Consider the following 19,712-nt stretch of genomic DNA (forward strand, 5'->3'; position numbering starts at 1 on the left):
TCTCCATTTGATGGCCTATCGTGTGGAGTCCGTTGAGGATGTCTTTGATCCTCGCGTGAAGCTGACTCACCGTTTCTCCTTCCTGTATTTTAATATTAAATAATCTGTTTAAAAGAAGGTCGTGTTTCGTTACCTTGGCGTCACTTGTTCCTTCGTGTAGTTCGATCAGCTTGTCCCATAACTCTTTAGCGTTTTGATGCGGTTTTACCCGGTTCAACTCTTCCTTCGTCAGCCCGCATTGTAGCGTTTTGAGTGCTTTGAAGTCTGTTGATGATTTTTTCTTCATGTCCGGAGTCCACTGTTCTAGGTCCAGTGGAATTCCGAAGTTGTCGACCAGCACCTTGTAGCCTCTGCTGACGCTGAACCATTGGTCGAAATCTGTCTTCAAGTAGACCTCCATCCACTTCTTCCAGTAGAGAAATCATCCCCGTTGAATAGGGAAGGACGTACTGTGTTGAACCCTTTAACTTGAGACATTTTTTTAACCTGCACGTAATTAAATAAATAGACGAGGGGTCCCAAGACTTGGTCTTGGATTAGCAGTGCCGAATAAAATAAAAGAAATCAACTGAATTGGTGTTGCACCAATTCAGATTAAATTGCAACGGAAAAAAAATCCAAAAAGGTAACAATACCAATTTGGAATATTATGAAATGCTAAAAAAAAGAGAAAAGAATGAACCAAAAAAATAGAAAAGAATTTCACCCCTGTCTGATTGGTGGTTGCACCAAATCAGAGCAGTACCTGCTCTGATACCACTTGTTGGATCGAGAATTCGCTAGAGGGGGTGAATAGCGATTTAAAAATTATCGTAAAGTATGCATCAAAAAAAGTAAAAACACAACAACACTAACACAAGCAATCTTTTACTTGGTTCGGAGCCTATGTCGACTCCTACTCCAAGTCTCGCACTCGTTGAGTGCTTTCGTTAGGCAATTCACTAGCAATTCATAAAATATTACAAATTTGAGTACAAATGCTATTAAGGAAATAATACCGACAATAATTAGAAAAAGAGGGAACAGTAGCACTTTGTCGGAGAAGCATTGCAAGAGCACAAAAGCGTAGATCGTGAGTTCTATCTTTGCTTCAGCCTTCACCCTCCTTATATAGGAGGTTCGGGGTGCCCAGATCCCTTCAGGGTGCCCTGAATGTGACGTTGCCAAGCCAACCAGGGTGTTCCACGTGGTGAAGTTCGTTTGGGGATAAAACTTGCTTCCGGGCGCCCGGACCTATTCCGAGCGCCCAGACCCTTGTTTTCCGCAATCTCCTTCCTACAAGAAAATGTTAGTCCGAGGTAAGTATAAATCATATCCTACAAAACAGAATGTTAGCACAATTTATGGATAAGCAGAATAGTAATTAGATTTCGTCTCCTTAAAACCGGAATCTAGTCACGATCTCGACTTAGATATCCGAAATGGATCTAAGTCGGATCGACGCCTAATGTTCCCTTCCCGGGAACGCGTCCTCACAGTCACTCCCCTCCAGTGACTTACCTTCACTTACCTGCTAGATGTCTGGTCAGCCTGTTGACCCGTCTGGACTTCGTGTCAGCTATCAGGTCAGCCCGTCAACCTAGCTGGACTTCATGCCAAATGTCTGGTCATCCCATTGACCCATTTGGAATTCGTGCCAGCTATCCAGTCGGCCCGTCGACCTAGCTGGGCTTCGTGTTAGACATCAAGTCAGCCCGTCGACCTGTCTACGCTTCTCCTGCGCACTCGATCAGAGTGTTAAATAACAACGAAACTAACTTAACATATTTTACCATTCATTAAAACTTGAGTTAGACCGTTAGTGCTAACCGCACCAACACTTCTCATCTACCGGTGTACTCTTCCGCAACACCTTGTCCCTCGGATGCACCGAGCCCATCGACTCCCTTTTTGTGTCATCTTTCTCGCTAGCTGCATCTTTTGCTCAACTTCTTGTGTTCCAAGCTCCTACACACTTAGACACAAGGATCAAAATACAACAGGACCTAACTAAACTTGGTTGGCCACATCAAAACTACCCCGGGGTACTAACAAAACTAACTTGTGTCAATTGTCTTTTATTTCTACTGCATTTATTCTGTGTTTTTCGAAAAATATAAAAAAGCCACGAGCACTATTCACCCTCCCCCCTTAGGGCTTTTGATCCTACAGATATCCACTATAGATAAGAACAACGTTGAAATGAGTCCAACAAGCCATTCTTAGATATAGTGGTAGGCATTACACATACCAATTATATATCACACATATATAACTATCACATTATGTCATCACCAATTGATATTTGCATAAACATCGGGTTGTTAGCTCATTAATATATATACATCAAATACATATCACCTAACTTTACCTCTTTCCACATTAACCTTAGAGTGAGTCTAACAAATTAATAGTTCAAGTTAACGTCAACCTATTAATCATGAGATCATATCTCGATAGTCTAAACATGTCTAATTTCAAGTTAGGCTTGGAGTGAGTCCAATAATCTACATATGAAATTAAACTCTAGTTCTTATCATATTAATAGAAGGTATAAGCTTTAATATTTTTATAAGGGTGTTACTTAATCTAAGTCTCGTCAATCACATGTAAAAGGGTACACAAAAAATTGTAAACTATTTACATGATATAATATGATATGAATCATGACATATCTAATAGCATAAATCATGACATCAATCATGACATAAATAATGACATCTAACATGACATAGATTATAACATAAGTCATGTCATCGTTGTCATAAATTAATTTAGGAAATAAATATGTTAAAGAATTTGATTTATTAATGTAACAACCCAAATTTTCTCATTACGAGTCCTAATAATACTTATAAATATTTAGAAATACTTTAGAAATATTCTAGAGATTTTTAGAAATTTTTAGAGTATTTTTATGTAATTTTCGGAGTTTGTTTGGTATTTTTACCAAAAGAAACAAAGTTAAGGCAAAAAGAGGTTAGACCGAGGTTTGAACTTGAGACCTCTAGTTAAGCAAAGTCTTAAGTCATTTCGGATGACCAGGAACCCAGCAGGGCCGTGCTAATCAAATAAAGGACGAAAGTAATTTAAGCAGTAATAGATAACAGAATATCCTACTTATAAAGGGAGATAAGTTAAGAGAGAACTTAGGCTTTTATTTTTCCGTGACCTAAACCTTTCCTCTCCTTCTCCCGACTGCATGCGCGTCGTTCTCTATTTGGGCAAAAACCAAAGAGGAAGCTAGGGCTTCTCTCCGGCGACCGGCCTAGGGTGATCTCCGAGAGACTTCTCCACCATCGCGATCACCTTGTCGAGGAGAACGCGTACACGTGAAGGAGTTGTCGAAATTTGCAAGTCTCCAAAACCCTAGAAGCCGAATTCGGTTGTAAGTCCAAGAATAAGGGTAAGTGTTTCTCACCTGCAGTAGGAGTAGCTCTTGGAGTTTTGTTTCTTCTTATTTTTCCGAAGCATACTATAAGGGGCGTTGTTCTTGAAGCTTGCTGCCGTGAGTCTCAATTCAGATTGTTTAGGTTTGGAAAATGAATGAATTGTTAGATTGGGCATGTAGTTTAACATTTTGGTTTGTTTAGTTTTCGTTATAGATCTTTTGCTATTAGTTTTTATGCATGCAGTTTTTTTTGGAACCCTTGTTGTGTAATATAGCATTCCAGTTACAGATTTCTTTGTTAAATCCGAATAAGAACAACCCATAAATTCATACCAGCTTTAGACCTTTTTGCTGATTTACTAAGTATGAAGGGCTTGTTCTTCTCTTGGTATGCAGTCCTAAATTGTTCATTTTCAGTCAATAGGCGTGAATACCCTCTTGTAGCCGTGCAGGTTGTTCTTTTGGCTAGCTTTGTTTGTGTGTGAAGAGCCTATTATTTGGCATTACAGAGTTTTGATTTCTTTTGGAACTTGCTGGACATGAACAGCATGTGATCAAGCATTTAGTTCTAGTTTTCTATATATATGCAATGAATATGAACAGTTTTTTTAAGCTTGTTGTTTAATTGCCGAGGCATTCTTCTTATTAGAGGTATTAACAAATAACTAGTATTTTACTTGAAGAGGCTAGTACCCGACTTTCGAGGTTGTCGTTAAACAAATCCAGGTGACCGATTCCGAGGTCTCGGCCCTGGTAAGACCGAGGTCTTCACCCTCGTAGGACTGGTGGTTCGTCACCCCAGTCTCTATTAGAGAGCGCGCTTTGGTACTACACCTGGGCCCAAGAGGAGATTTATTATTATTATTTTAAAGTATAAGAGTATAAGTTTTGGGAATGAAATAAGTTTCACATAGGATTTTTAAAAAAAAATAAGTTTAGCTCTTTTATTCTAGCATGTTGTTTAGACTTTCTTACTGCTATTTACAAGCATGAGCAGCCTTACATGTTTAGTATTTCAGTCTGTTTTTGTAACGACCCAATTTTCCCTATTTTGAGTTCTGAATATCTTTAAAAAAATATTTGGAAATACTTTTAAATATTCTAGAGATTTTTAGGAATTTTTAGAGTATTTTTACGTAATTTTTGGAGGTCGTTTAGTAGGTTTACAAAAAGAAAGAAAATTTGACAAAAATTGTGAAAGGTGAGGTTTGAACTCACGACCTTGGGTCGAACTGATCCAAGCAAACCGGCCCAACCAGCTGAGCTACAAGGTTTTTGTTAACCTTATAAGGAAAGAATTAAATTTATAGCATAGTTAAGCGATATTTTAGAAACCGAAAATAAACTTTGTAAATAAAGAGGTGCGCGGATAAGGATTCGAAGCCTAGACCCCTTGGGTTGGTTGAGACCCGACTAACCAACTGGGCTGCGCGTGTTTTATTAACCTAGCATGGAGAGAAATAGATTTAAGCATAGTTGGAATCGAATTAAAACTAAGTTATAAAGGGTTAAGTGAGTTTTCCGTGACCTAAACCTAAGCCTTTTCCTCTCTTTTTCCTCTCCCGACGGCGCGATTCTTCTCTTGGGCGAAAACCGTAGCCAAGGCTAGGGTTCCTCCTCCCGACGCCGACGAGGTGTTTTCCGGCCGGTCTCCAACCGTGGGTGACCTTTCCGGCAAGGAAAGCTCGGGAAACACAAGGAAAAGGGAGAAACAGAAGCTCTACCGAAAACCTAGAGCGCTCCTCGGGTTGTAAGTCCAAGAACACCGTTGTAAGTGCTTCTCACCTGCGGTAGGAGTAGCTTTTGGGGTTTTTGTTTGCATTTTCTTGTTGTTGTGTAATGAACAAGAGCAGCCCTTCATTCTAGCCTAATGTCCAGATTTCAACCTTTGCTAGCATTTTGGTTTGGGTTTTGATTCAAGTCTTTTGCTGTTTTTTTTAGCATGGACAGATTGTTAAGTGTTTTCTTGGATTGTTATAGCATGCTTATCTAGATGTATTTACTTACATTACAAGCATGTCTAAGTAGCTATGCTTCTTTCCAGTCACAGCATGATTAAAGAATGGTTAAGATTCAAAAATAATTAGTTTCACAAGCTTGTCATTTGGAACCTGTTACTGCCGTGAGCCTGATCAAACTTATTTGCTAAGACCATGTAGGCTTCAAATTTCTGATTGAGTTGTTTTGAATATATCCAGATATATATTAGTGGCATATGGTTTTAGAATCCCTTGCATAATGTATATATGTAAGAAGTACAAGCAAAGTAAGACTAAGGTCACAAATTGATCTTGAATTCCAGAATTTAGAATCAAAGCACACTAAGTGCTTAAATAAATGCCAAGGCATTTTATTACAAGAAGTATTTAAAGAAGGATATAAAGAAAAGTATTTTACTTTTAAAAGGGCATGTACCGGACACAAGGTCCAAGGGATGGGCTCCAAGTTGCCCCTGGACATAAGGTCTAGAAGTGTCTTAATGGTTTTGAGATTAGCTACCTCAATTCTCATTAAGAAAGGCGCGCAAAGTGGTACAATGTCGGGCCCAAGTAAAGTTGAATATTATTTTTAAAGTATAAAAGTATTAATTTGGAAACAAACAGAACAAGTTCTTTTATCTAAGTTGCAAATTCTAGCAAGTTAAATTGTTGTTTTCCTTTAGAGATGCATGATGTAGTTCTATCTGCTATTTTCATGTTGAGCATGTACTCCCTGTTTTCTTTAATGCTTATGCATTCCTTATCGGATTTTGTGAGTAGAAAGCACTTACTAAGCTTTTAGCTTATAGATACTACTTTCCTCCTACTGCAGATACAGATAAAAATAAAGGAAAGGCTAAAGTGGTGTAGAAGAAGGCGACAAGGAGACGTTGATGGTGTGTGTGGTGGCTGTTATGGAAGCTTGGGACCTTGCTAAGAAATTGCTGCAAGTTAATTTAATTAGTTTTCTTCTTAAATAACTAGGAGAATTTAGAGAAATACAGATTCTTTTTGCTCTTTCTGTTTTGCTGTTTTGAAGTTGTTCAAATGCTTTTGTTCTGTTGAATTTCTGGAATCATTCGGATGTTAAATGCTTATGTTCATTACTTCTTTATACTCTGCTAGAATGTTAAATTTCTGGAAGGTTAAATCTGCTGGGAAGTTTGGATTTGATTGCACAGTAGTCTCTCATGTATGTTGGTATTCATGTGCTAAAGCTGGAGTTTTATTTCTGCCATGGGAATCATATCCGCAGGAATTCTTTTGTCTATAAAAAAAAAAATGTGCACTGTTTCGGTTTGTTAGAAAAGCATGAGCAGTAAGAGTTTTGGTGTATGAAAGAAAAGCATGTGTATGAAAGAAAAGCATGTGGTTCGGCTTGTTAGGAAATGAATAAGTAGTATTCTATTTCACTTCCTCTTAATTACTGTTTGGTTGTAGAATGAATAACTACATTTTGTAACAAGGAATGTTAGGTAGGATTTCATGAATGCAAGTTAATAAAGGAAGTTGCAAACAGTAGAGATATTTAAGTTCATTGTCTATATGTTACACTTGCTTGTTGTTATACTTATTTGCATGTTTAAATAAGTAAGGAAAAAAAATAAACAAAAAAAAATAATAATACTATCAGAACAGTTTAAAGCATTTTTGATATGTGATATGTTTTTAACAAATAGTTGAAAGCATTTCTAGTGTTAAGTAGGTAGTACCAGTTATGTGTAGTTAGTAGAATCAGTAGCGGTCACCCTCAGAGTAGTAGTAAGGAGGGTGGTCGTTACAATTTTGATTTCTTTGCTAGCTTGATTTCTTTGCTAGTATTTGCAAGCATGATTTCAATTCCCTTATTATTAGATGATCATGAGTAGCAACTTTTCTTCTAAAGCGTTCAGTTTCTAGATTTCTTCTTGTACACATGCATATCTGAGTTTTGTGAATTATATAGCGTTTACTAAGCATCTGCTTATAGTTGCATTTCCTCTTACTGCAGATAAAGGAAAAGTAAAGCTATAGTGAAGGAAGGCGACAAGGAGGTGTGAGATGGGTGTGTGATGTCTGGACTATGGAAGCCTTGGGATCTTGCTAAAAACAAAAAAATTATTAAGATTTTGTATTTAGACTGTTTGTGAAATTTAGGTGGATTAAGTCCTTCTTGCATTGTTGGAATTATTCTTTCGTGTTGTTGGTTGGTTTATAGAATGATTTTATGTTTTTAGAATTCTTCCATTTAAATTGCTATGCACATTAGCCACATTATTTGAGTTGTATCACCGTCGCATGCATGTGCAGATTGATATATTTTAGTTGAGAACAAATGCTTGAGTAGAAGGTATAGATGAGTTATTTATGTTTCCAGCTGCTACTAAATTGTATGCTTCGAGTTTTCAAAGACTTCTCAGTATTACTTTCAACATACGAGCAAGATTAGTTAAGTAAAGTTTATAGCCAAGTAATGTCCTACCCTCACAGACTAGCTAAGGGGAGGGTAGGGTCGTTACAGGTTGGTATCAGAGCAGTCCCCATTCTCCAGCATCACACACACATCAGCATCAACCTTGTCGTCTTCAAGTAAGAATGTATTTATACTTTCTTTTATGCTTTTCCTTATTATTTGCAATATAGAGAAATCCTTAGAAGTATTTGCTTATATGTGCTTAAGTGAGATAAAAGTGCTTGCTTTGTTTTTCTATGTTTTTTTATATGTTTAGAGGGTTTAGAGACGATTTTAGGTTTTCTCTCTCTGCATGACTAGATGGCAAGAAGAGGGTGTCCCCGTACCGCTCGTACTGAGGACCGAACTCAGGAGAACGAAGAGCCCAGAACAACTGAACCTGATCTCTCTGAAGTTGTTGCTCAACTTTAGAGACAAGTAGCAGAGCAGCAAAAAGTGATTGTCAATCTGATGGCTAATCGGCAGCCAGTACCTCCCACTCCCCCAACTATCAATGTGGAGACCCCGGTGGTGACTGAGGTTCCACCAGCTGCCCTGGAAGTCGCCAAAGCACCTAAAAGATAAGAAGCATATCTGATACAGTGGCTAAAGCTGAAGCTAGAAAGTTTCTCAGGCACGACTAAGCCCTGGGATGCTCAGGCTTGGTTCAAGATACTAGAGAGCACAATGGAGCTTCTTGACTGGCCAGAAGTCGAGAAGGTCAAGTGTGCCTCCTTCTGCCTAGCTGGAGATGCTCGTATGTGGTGGGAGAGAGTTAAGAGCAAGAGAGCAGCCAACCAGATGAGCTGGGCTGACTTCGAGACAGAGTTTTACGAAGAATTCTTCCGCCAACGGATCACCAATAAACATTATGAGGAGTTTATAGAATTCAGACAGGGTGACCTGCCAGTAGAAGAAGCAGTCAAGAGATTCAACATGCTAGCTCATCTCTGCCCAGAGCTAGTAAGTACAGAGAAAGAACGAGTCAGACTGATGCTCCGAATGCTGAGGCCAGAGATAGCACTTAACGTGAGTAGTGGAACTCACCAACCACAGACTAGTGAAGAGCTGGTCAACAGGGCATTAGTCACTAAGCACTATCTGAACAGCATCAAGGCACAACAAACGCAACTCAAGCCAGTCAAGATAGAGGACAAGACAGTAGGGAATCAGAAACCCCAGGCAAGTAAGCAGAACTGGAAGGGCAAGGATAACAAAAGGAAACGATGGAATACAGGAGGCAACCAAAAGGGAGGTCTAGTAGACAAGCAGGCCAAGTTCCCTCCCTGCCCTAAATGTGGGAGACTACATCCAGGAGCCTGTCTTGTGGGTATGACTGGATGTTATTCGTGTGGCTAAGAAGGACACCTGGCTAAGGCATGTCCTAACAAGCTCAAAGCACCTCAGCAACAGGCAGCGCAATACGGGAACAAGCCTCAGTTACACTACATGCTTGCAACTCTGGACGGACCTCAGCTCAGTCAAGGAAGGTTGGAAGCCCCACCAATTCCAGCCAGTGCCAGAGTATTCTCCCTCACTAAAGAGGAAGCTGCTAGTGCCTCCACGGTCGTAACAGGTCAAGTAGTTATTTTTCAGCATCTAGCTACTGTACTATTTGATACTGGGGCGACCCATTCTTTTATATCAGTACCCTTTGCCAAGGAATCTCAGGTGCCTACAGAGAGCATGAACTCCAAGTTCTTGGCAACCCTACCTTCTAGGGAAGTCATGGAGTCCAACCAGTGGCTTCGGGCTGTACCAGTCAAAATTTTAGACCGAGAGCTATATGTTAATTTAGTAGTCCTAGAGATGCAGGATTTTGACGTTATTCTGGGTATAGATTTTCTCAGTAAGTACAGCACTTCGGTGGACTGCCGCAGAAGGAAAGTGATTTTCAGCCCAAAAGGTGAACCATCCTTTGAGTTTACAGGAGTGTCGAAGAGGAAGACTCAGAAATTCCTCTCTTCCCTAACAGCTTACCAAATGTTAGCTAAAGGATGTACTGGTTTTCTGGCGTACATTGTGAATGCAGAAGAACAAGAATGACCCAAGCAGGAAGATGTTCGGGTAGTTTGTGAGTATCCAGAGGTATTTCCAGAAGAGCTACTTGAACTACCTCCCAACAGAGAAGTGGAGTTTGAAATTGAGTTGATTCCTGGCACCAGTCCAATTTCCAAAGCTCCGTATCGGATGTCTCCAGCAGAGATGAAAGAACTACAAGAACAACTCCAGGAGCTGCTTGACAAAGGTTTCATCCGCCCTAGTCATTCACCACGGGGAGCACCAGTGCTGTTTGTTAAGAAGAAAGATGAATCTATGCGGATGTGCATAGATTATAGAGCGCTGAACAAAATGACAATTAAGAACAAGTACCCTTTTCCCAGAATAGATGATCTATTTGATCAGTTAAGGGGGGCAACAGTGTTCTCTAAGATAGACCTGCGCTCTGGATACCATCAGTTGAAAGTGAAAGAAAGTGATATACCCAGAACAACTTTCAAGACCAGATATGGACATTACGAGTTTGTAGTCATGCCTTTTGAAGTGACTAATGCACCTGCGGTCTTCATGGACTTAATGAACAGAGTGTTTAGAGAATACCTTGACAAGTTTGTCATCGTGTTCATCGACGACATTCTGATCTATTCAAGAACCCCAGAGGAGTATGACACGCACTTGAGAATAGTACTATAGACCCTTCGGCAAAAGCAACTTTATGCCAAATTCTCAAAATGCGAGTTCTGGTTAGAGCAGGTGGCGTTTCTAGGTCACATCATTTCTAAAGAAGGCATCCAGGTGGATCCTGCCAAAATAGAAGCGGTCAACAACTCGTGTAGACCCAAGAACACCAGGGAGATCAGAAGCTTCCTTGGTTTAGCTAGGTATTTCAGGAAATTAGTGGAGGACTTTTCCAAGATAGTCTCTCCACTAACAGCCCTAACTAGGAAGAACAAGAAGTTTGAATGGTCAGACAAATATGAGCAAAGTTTCCAAACATTGAAGAAAAGACTGACCAGTGCTCCCATTCTGACTGTTCCAAAGAGTGACAAGAGTTTTGACATATACAGTGATGCTTCCAAGATAGTCCTCGGAGCTGTTCTCATGCAAGAGGGGAAGGTTATAGCTTATGCTTCCAGACAACTTAAAGACTATAAGAAGAATTACCCCACTCATGATCTTGAGCTGGCAGCCATGGTCTTTGCACTAAAACTCTGGCGACATTATTTGTATGGAGTTCAGTGTAGAATCTTCACCGACCATCAGAGCTTGAAGTATTTCTTTACCCAGAAAGACTTAAACATGAGACAACGCAGGTGGTTAGAGTTAATTAAAGATTATGACTGTGAAATCCTCTACCACCCAGGTAAAGCTAACAAAGTAGCAGATGCACTAAGCCGAAAATCCAGTGCAACCCTGATGCCCTTGTCATCATTAGCACTGCCCCTGTAGAAGGAATTGCCAGACTTTGGAGTCAAAATTTTTATGGGCAACTCTCTGCATTGACCTTAGAGTCAACCCTGCTTGAGGATATACAGAGAAAACAAGGTGAAGATCCAGACATCCAGAAGATCAAGTAAGGGATACAGAAAGAAGAAAATTCAGAGTTTCGGGTATCAGACAGTGGAATCCTCTATCAGGGGAGCCGCCTTTGTGTTCCCAATGATGAGGAATTGAGAAAGAAGATTCTAGAAGAGGCTCATAGTACACTGTACTCCATGCATCCTAATTCCACCAAGATGTATCAAGATCTGAAACAGAGATTCTGTTGGTCTGGACTCAAGAGAGATGTTGCTAAATATGTCAGTGTCTGCCTGACACGCCAGAGAGTCAAAGCGGAGTACCAGAGACCAGGAGGAGTCCTACAACCCCTCCCAATACCAGAGTGGAAGTGGGAAGAAATATCCATGGACTTTATAACATGTCTTCCAAGAACCACTAATGGGTATGATGCGATATGGGTGATAGTGGACAAGTTGACAAAGTCTGCCCATTTTCTAGCCATCAAGGTGTCTCACTCAATAGAGCAGTTGGCGCAGCTATATGTTAAGGAGGTGATCAGACTTCATGGAGTCCCGAAGTCGATTGTTTCTGATAGGGATGGGCGATTCATCTCTCACTTTTGGGAGTGTGTCCAGAATGCATTAGTCACCAAACTCAAGTTCAGCACAGCCTTCCATCTCCAGACTGATGGACAGACAGAACGAGTAAATCAGATTTTAGAAGACATGCTAAGGGCTTGTGCATTAGATTTTAAGGGCAGTTGGTGCAAGTATCTGTATTTAGCTGAATTCGCCTACAACAATAGCTACCAGACCACTATCAAGATGACACCTTACGAGGCACTGTATGGTCGAAAGTGTAGATCACCCATGTGCTGGCAAGAAGCAGGTGAAAGGAACGAAATGGAAGTGGAGTTGGGCATTCAGACAGAGATGATAGATGAGACCACACAAGCTATCCAAAAGATCAGACAAAGAATTGAGACTGCCCAAAGCAGACAGAAAAGTTATACCGACGCACGCCGAAGATCACTTGAATTCCAAGTAGGGGATTCAGTCTTCCTCAAAGTTGCTCCTATGAAGGGAGTGATGAGATTTGGCAAAAAGAGCAAGTTAAGTCCCCGCTATGTAGAGCACTACCTGATCACAGAGAGGATTGGGAAAGTAGCTTACAAGCTGGACTTACCTCAAGACATGTCAGCAATACACAATGTATTTCATGTCTCCATGCTAAAGAAGTGCCTCCACGACCCTAGCCAAGTGATTCAACCTAAGTCAGTGCAGATTCAGGAGGATCTTAGCTATGAGAGCAGACCTATATGGATAGTGGACAGAGAAGTTAAGAGACTAAGGAACAAATAAGTACCACTAGTGAAGGTCATTTGGCAAAATCAGAAGCACGAGGAAACTACGTGGGAGCGTGAGGACAGTATGAGACAGAGATATCTAGAATTATTCTAAGTTCGAAGACGAACTTTTTATAAGGTATGGGGAATTGTAACAACCCAAATTTCCTCATTATGAGTCCTAATAATACTTATAAATATTTAGAAATGCTTTAGAAATATTCTAAAAAATTTTAGAAATTTTTAGAGTATTTTTATGTAATTTTTGGAGTTCGTTTGGTATTTTTACCAAAAGAGACAAAGTTAAGGCAAAAAGAGGTTGGACCGAGGTTCGAACTTGAGACCTCTAGTTAAGCAAAGTCTTAAGTCATTTCGGATGACCAGGAACCTAGCAGGGTCGTGCTGATCAAATAAAGGGCGAAAGTAATTTAAGCAGTAATAGATAACAGAATATCCTACTTATAAAGGGAGATAAGTTAAGTGAGAACTTAGGCTTTTATTTTTCCGTGACCTAAACCTTTCCTCTCCTTCTCCCGACTGCACACGCGCCGTTCTCTATTTGGGTGAAACCCAAAGAGGAAGCTAGGGCTTCTCTCTGGAGACCGGCCTAGGGTGATCTCCGAGAGACTTCTCCACTATCGCGATCACCTTGTCGAGGAGAATGCGTAGACGTGAAGGAGTTGCCGAAATTTACAAGTCTCCGAAACCCTATAAGCCGAATTCGGTTGTAAGTCCAAGAACAAGAGTAAGTGCTTCTCACCTGCAGTAGGAGTAGCTCTTGGAGTTTTGTTTCTTCTTGTTTTTCTGAAGCATGTTGTAAGGGGCATTGTTCTTGAAGCTTACTGCCGTGAGTCTCAATTCAGATTGTTTAGGTTTGGAAAATGAATGAATTGTTAGATTGGGCATGTGGTTTAGCATTTCGGTTTGTTTAGTTTTCGTTATAGATCTTTTGTTATTAGTTTTTATGCATGCAGTTTTTTTTTGGAACCCTTGTTGTGTAATATAGCATTCCAGTTACAGATTTCTTTGTTAAATCCTAATAAGAACAACCCATAAATTCATACCAGCTTTAGACCTTTTTGTTGATTTACTAAGTATGAAGGGCTTGTTCTTCTCTTGGTATGCAGTCCTAAATTGTTCATTTTCAGTCAATAGGCGTGAATACCCTCTTGTAGCCGTGCAGGTTGTTCTTTTGGCTGGCTTTGTTTGAGTGTGAAGAGCCTATTATTTGGCATTACAGAGTTTTGATTTCTTTTGGAACTTGCTGGACACGAATAGCATGTGATCAAGCATTTAGTTCTAGTTTTCTATATATATGCAATGAATATGAACAGTTTTTTTAAGCTTGCTGTTTAATTGCCGAGGCATTCTTCTTATTAGAGGTATTAACAAATAACAAGTATTTTACTTGGAAAGGCTAGTACCCGACTTCCGAGGTTGTCGTTAAATAAATCCAGGTGACCGATTCCGAGGTCTCGTGTCACGCTCCGAGAGTAAGGGTGTCCGACGAAAATCGGACAGCACCTCCCTTGTAGCAGTGACAAATGAACCAGTATATATAGCTAACAGATAAACACAAGCACAATATAGCCAACACGGTAACACTAAACACAACCACGCAGATAATAAACAGCCCACTCGGCTGGTAAATCAAACACAATGGAAAACGAAATAACAAGTACCAAAATACCAAAAGAACTCACCGCGGGTCGGCCTGGCTAGACTCCTCAACAAAGCAAAACAAATCACATAATAACATCAAGTCCCAAAAGGGTTATTACAATACCAAATTCAAAAGTTCAACTCACAACTAGAAATCTAAACAAAACCGGAAACCCGTCCTCGGAAGCGACGTGGGACTGGCAGTCGGGATCCCTCCAAATGTACTAGCATCACTACCGGCTACCTGGTGAAATTACCAATGTGCGAGGTGGTGAGTATAAAACTCAGCGAGTAAAGAATAGATAGTGCATGAGTACATAAATAGCCAGGAGTACAACATGATACAGTCTCAGAAAGATAAATAGCAGATACTACTGTGTAAAACAAATTATATATCCATACCTGAGAACATATCCTAAGCTAGTATAAGGTCTGAGGTAACGTAAACTGCTAGAGTACTACCCATAATCACCCAGATCACATGTAAGGTATACTGTCAAAGAAATCAGTGTCCAAGCATACATAACAAATATGTAGTAACAGAACAGCGTAAGTAGACATACAACAGCAGAAGCAGGTATAATAGAAACAACATATGCACGGATGGTCACCCGGCCCACCTCTCTGCACCACGACCCCTGTATGGTCGAGAGGCAGGATCGATGACAACTGTACAACACTCCAGCCGCCACTGCTCTCGAGTGACCGAGTGGATAGTTCGCATAGTAGCTATATAGCTACATAGCATTAGGGTCCCTGCGGCTCACAACTCCAACCGCCACTACCCATGAGTGACCGAGTGCAGCGCGACAGGACAAGCGGCACGCTCCAGCCGCCACTACCCATGAGTGGCCGAGCGTGCGGCTTTGGCCAATGACCGTCTCAACCACAAGGGAGCCAAGGTCATCAGCGATGCATGCAGTGACATGATGCGAATAATGCAACAGTCATCATATATACAAAAATCAGGTATGCTACATGAAGTCGCATGCTCAATACGAAGCATAAATAAACAATAAGCTAAACAGGTAACATGATATCTAGTATCTGCTAATTATCAGGTATAACAATTGGAGACTGTATGGATACGAATGTGAGCATCTCGAAGGTTGAGTGGATAAAGTATCAAGCACAAGACGTAATACGAGTGGAGTCAAGGTAAACACTACTTTATCCGAACTACTCATGCACCAAGAAAAATAACTAAAGAATCAAGTCAAGAAGTACTCGCCTCTATATGAAAGCTGAATCCAACGTTAACTTCGTCACGTCTCCCGTCTCGATCAAAGTCCTGCATCAACGTATCCATATAAACCATCTACTGATTAACTAAACCAATATACAAGATAGGTAATTAATCCGAATTCGTTCATTACCCGAATAAACTCACCCTAATCTACTAATCCCCATTACTGATTCACACCAACCAACCAAAACTCCCCTACATTGTACTATCAAAATTGAGCTAGCAAATCATGCATTCATTCCTTAAACCCAACTATCACTGTTACAGCTTATCTTATATCAAAACTTACCTCTGATGATTCCCTGCCCGAAGGTAAAATTGCCGGCACAGGTCCTCTAGTGATACCTGCTGCCAAGAACCACAAATAGAGCTCCTATAGAGCCTACATCCATTGCCATCACACAATTCAACATAATACGGATCATGTCCAAAACCTAAAGCCACAGATCTACCATTAGAGCTGTAGAGTCCTTACCTTCTTATCTCCGGATGAAGCACAGTAGCTGGAAATTTGTGACCGAGGCTGCTACCAGGGATCACTGCCAGAACAATACTTAAATCAACATATGCTTGCAGCCGGGCTTCGCATCACAGCCTCCCTAGCTAAAGGAAATCCTAATCTGAACCATTCTCACCTCACATACCTTGATGTCGGAACCCTCCCCTACCGACGAAGTGAATCCGTCGGAATCAGCCTGGCGTTAGAGCTAGGGAACGTCGTGACCGCCGTCTGGAATGCACCCTCAGCTAAGCTCGAGCTCAGGGTTCCGGCATTTCGACCCTCAGCGTCTCCGGTGCCCGCCTCTCCTCTCCCGGCCGATAATCCTTTGTGAGGAGCTGCGTTTCAATGAAGGATGCCACCGAGGAGATCTCCAATCAGGCATGGGGGAGACCGAAGGCTGGCCTCTCAATCCCGACACCGATGATTAGTCGCGGCGGTCGTCGCTGCTGAGCCCGTCGACGCAATCGGGTGATATGGCGTGGCGTCGGCGGAAACAAAGGAAAGTGGCACAGTGGTGAGGTTAGGGCACTGTTGCCCTACTTATATAAGTAGGTTTCCTTAATTCCCTATTAAGCCCCTTCAATGGTGATTACCATTACCTCTTAAGACTTAAACATTTTATCCCCTTCAACTCTACCCCACAACCTCCAATTAAATCAGGAAAAATATCTACAAATTCCCATAAATCATTATAGGTTATTTCATTTTGTCTAATCATTATAGGTTATTTCTATATATATGCAATGAATATGAACAGTTTTTTTAAGCTTGCTGTTTAATTGCCGAGGCATTCTTCTTATTAGAGGTATTAACAAATAACAAGTATTTTACTTGAAGAGGCTAGTACCCGACTTCCGAGGTTGTCGTTAAATAAATCCAGGTGACCGATTCGATGTTTCGGCCCTGGTAAGACCGAGGTCTTCACCCTCGTAGGACTGGTGGTTCGCCACCCCAGTCTCTATTAGAGAGCGCGCTTTGGTACTACGCCTGGGCCCAAGAGGAGATTTATTATTATTATTTTAAAGTATAAGAGTTTAAGTTTTGGGAATGAAATAAGCTTCACATAGGATTTTAAAAAAAACAACAAGTTTAGCTCTTTTATTCTAGCATGTTGTTTAGACTTTCTTACTGCTATTTGCAAGCATGAGCAGCCTTACATGTTTAGTATTTCAGTCTGTTTTGATTTCTTTGCTAGCTTGATTTCTTTGCTAGTATTTGCAAGCATGATTTTGGTTCCCTTATTATTAGATGAGCATGAGTAGCAACTTTTCTTCTAAAGCGTTCAGTTTTTAGATTTCTTCTTGTACACATGCATATCTGAGTTTTTTGAATTAGATAGCGCTTACTAAGCATCTGCTTATAATTGCATTTCTTCTTACTGCAGATAAAAGAAAAGGAAAGCTATAGTGAAGGAAGACGACAAGGAGGTGCGGGATGGGTGTGTGATGTCTGGACTATGGAAGTCTTAGGATCTTGCTAAAAACAAAAAATTTATTAAGATTTTGTATTTAGATTATTTGTGAAATTTAGGTGGATTAAGTCCTTCTTGCATTGTTGGAATTATTCTTTCGTGTTGCTGGTTGGTTTATAGAATGATTTTATGTTTTTAGAATTTTTCCATTTAAATTGCTATGCACATTAGCCACATTATTTGAGTTGTATCACCGTCGCATGCATGTGCAGATTAATATATTTTAGTTGAGAACAAATGTTTGAGTAGAAGGTATAGATGAGTTATTTATGTTTCCAGCTGCTACTAAATTGTATGCTTCGAGTTTTCAAAGAGTTCTCAGTATTACTTTTAATATGCGAGCAAGATTAGTTAAGTAAAGTTTATAGCTAAGTAACGTCCTACCCTCACAGACTAGCTAAGGGGAGAGTAGGGTCGTTACAATTAAATCATAATTCCTTAATTAGATTAGGAAATAATTTTCAAATCTAATTCCATATCTTATTAGAAAATAATTCTAAATAAGGACTTTTTCAATTAAATTAGGAAATAATTTTTCTAGATTTGGATTTTTCTAAGAAATTAGGAAATAATTTCTAAATCAAAATTTTTTTAATTAAATTTAAAAATAATTTTCTAAATTGATTCTTCCTAATCATGTTAGAAAATAATTTCCAAATTAGATTTCCTACCAAATTAAGAAATATTTTCAAAATTAGATTTCCTTATAAATTAGAAAACATGTCCAAACTTAAAAAAAATTATATCGGATTAGGAAATAATCTTCTTATCTGAAATTTTCTAAACTTTCCAAAAATAATTTGACAACCTATGACATGCTAAGCATAGATCTACGATCTGCATTAAAATACATGGGGGCTCTTATATCACTATTGGGTGCTTTTATATGCATTTTTAAAAATTTATTTTGAAAACAAGCAGCGGAAGAATAATAATTTCCTAAATTATTACAACACATGCATCACACATATATAGGATACACACATGTGCAAACATAGCTATAGAATAAAACTTTAAAACGAAATTATACCTGTTGGATGATGTTAAGCGGAAATGCCATCAACTAGCAAACTTGACAAAGTTTGACTCTCTCAATATCCACGCCGATATATCTTTGAGACGAGTTCGCTAAGCCACAAGTTTTGTCTTCAATTCAGCACTAGCCAAAGGAAGAGACAAAACGATCTAAGAGAGGATACTCGGCTCATCTTTGTGCCAGTGGCGAGGGCAACCTGGTGACACAAAGTGAGAGAGGGAGCAACCAAAGGGGATGCTGTCCAACACCTTAGAAGTTGTTGCATGTAGCTTTTGGTCATTGTCTGATGGCTTGATAACTGATAAAAGGTAGTAGGCAGCCCGACCTTGAGGGTCAGTAACAAGAGTAGGCGGCCAGAGGCTTGTTGACGGCTAGTAGGTGGCCGGCGATGGGTTGGAAGAGGCGGTGGTGGCTCGCAACAGCAAGCAAGGAGGAATTTCCTCCTTATTGTCTGACACCCTTTGTGGTTGTTGGATGGCTGACGACCTGGAGGAAGATTAACAACAGGTGGTTAGACTCTGATGGTTGTAGATGGCTCCGACTGGAGGTAGGAGCACAAGGAGGGCTAAGCCTTGAGGGTTGGACCTTAAGGACCGACAATAAGGGAAGGTAGCAAGAGGCTTGTAGGTGGCCGAAGGTGGGTTGGAAGAGGTGACGGTTGCTCACAGCAGCAAGCAAGGAGAACTTTCCTCCTTGCCCAACGGCCAGGAGGAAGACTAATAGCAGGTGGCCAGACTCTGATGGTTGCAGAAGGCACCAGCTGAAGGTGAGAGTACAAGGAGGGGCTGCCTCCTTTGGGTGGCGACGACAAAGAGAGGGAGAGGGAGAAGAAGCAAAAAAACATAATTCACAATTAGATTTTTCTTCCAATGAATAATGAATTATCTCTTCTTCTTATGGAAGGATATATATATACCTCTTCACAATGACTTGGGGAGCAAGTCATCTCCCAAATCCAAAATCCAATAACAACCCGATCTATTAAGATTAAGCCTGGTTCAAAATCAAATCATTTTGATTTATAACCAAACTAATTTTGGTTCATAACTAAACCAAACCAATTTAATTTATTACTAAACCATAATGAATCTAACCTTACCTTCAAGAGGTGTGACCCACCATCACTTTCGTCCAACAAATATCTTCTATATTTGCTCCAGACTTAATCT

General features: G+C 40.2%; 2 long non-coding RNA genes across 2 annotated transcripts; one reads left to right on the top strand and one right to left on the bottom strand.

Moving 5' to 3' along the window:
- Positions 1-4,906: 4,906 nt before the first annotated feature.
- On the top strand, positions 4,907-7,610 carry LOC122041999. The gene is made up of 2 exons (XR_006129134.1): positions 4,907-5,140; positions 6,182-7,610. It is a non-coding gene; the product is annotated as an uncharacterized LOC122041999 (long non-coding RNA).
- Positions 7,611-14,249: 6,639 nt separating this feature from the next.
- Positions 14,250-19,405, bottom strand: LOC122042000. Its single transcript, XR_006129135.1, has 2 exons — positions 18,538-19,405; positions 14,250-14,532 (listed from the first exon to the last, which is right to left on the bottom strand). It is a non-coding gene; the product is annotated as an uncharacterized LOC122042000 (long non-coding RNA).
- Between the last annotated feature and the right edge of the window lie 307 nt (positions 19,406-19,712).

The sequence above is a fragment of the Zingiber officinale genome, chromosome 2A, assembly GCF_018446385.1.
Source record: "Zingiber officinale cultivar Zhangliang chromosome 2A, Zo_v1.1, whole genome shotgun sequence".
Classification (NCBI taxonomy): domain Eukaryota; kingdom Viridiplantae; phylum Streptophyta; class Magnoliopsida; order Zingiberales; family Zingiberaceae; genus Zingiber; species Zingiber officinale.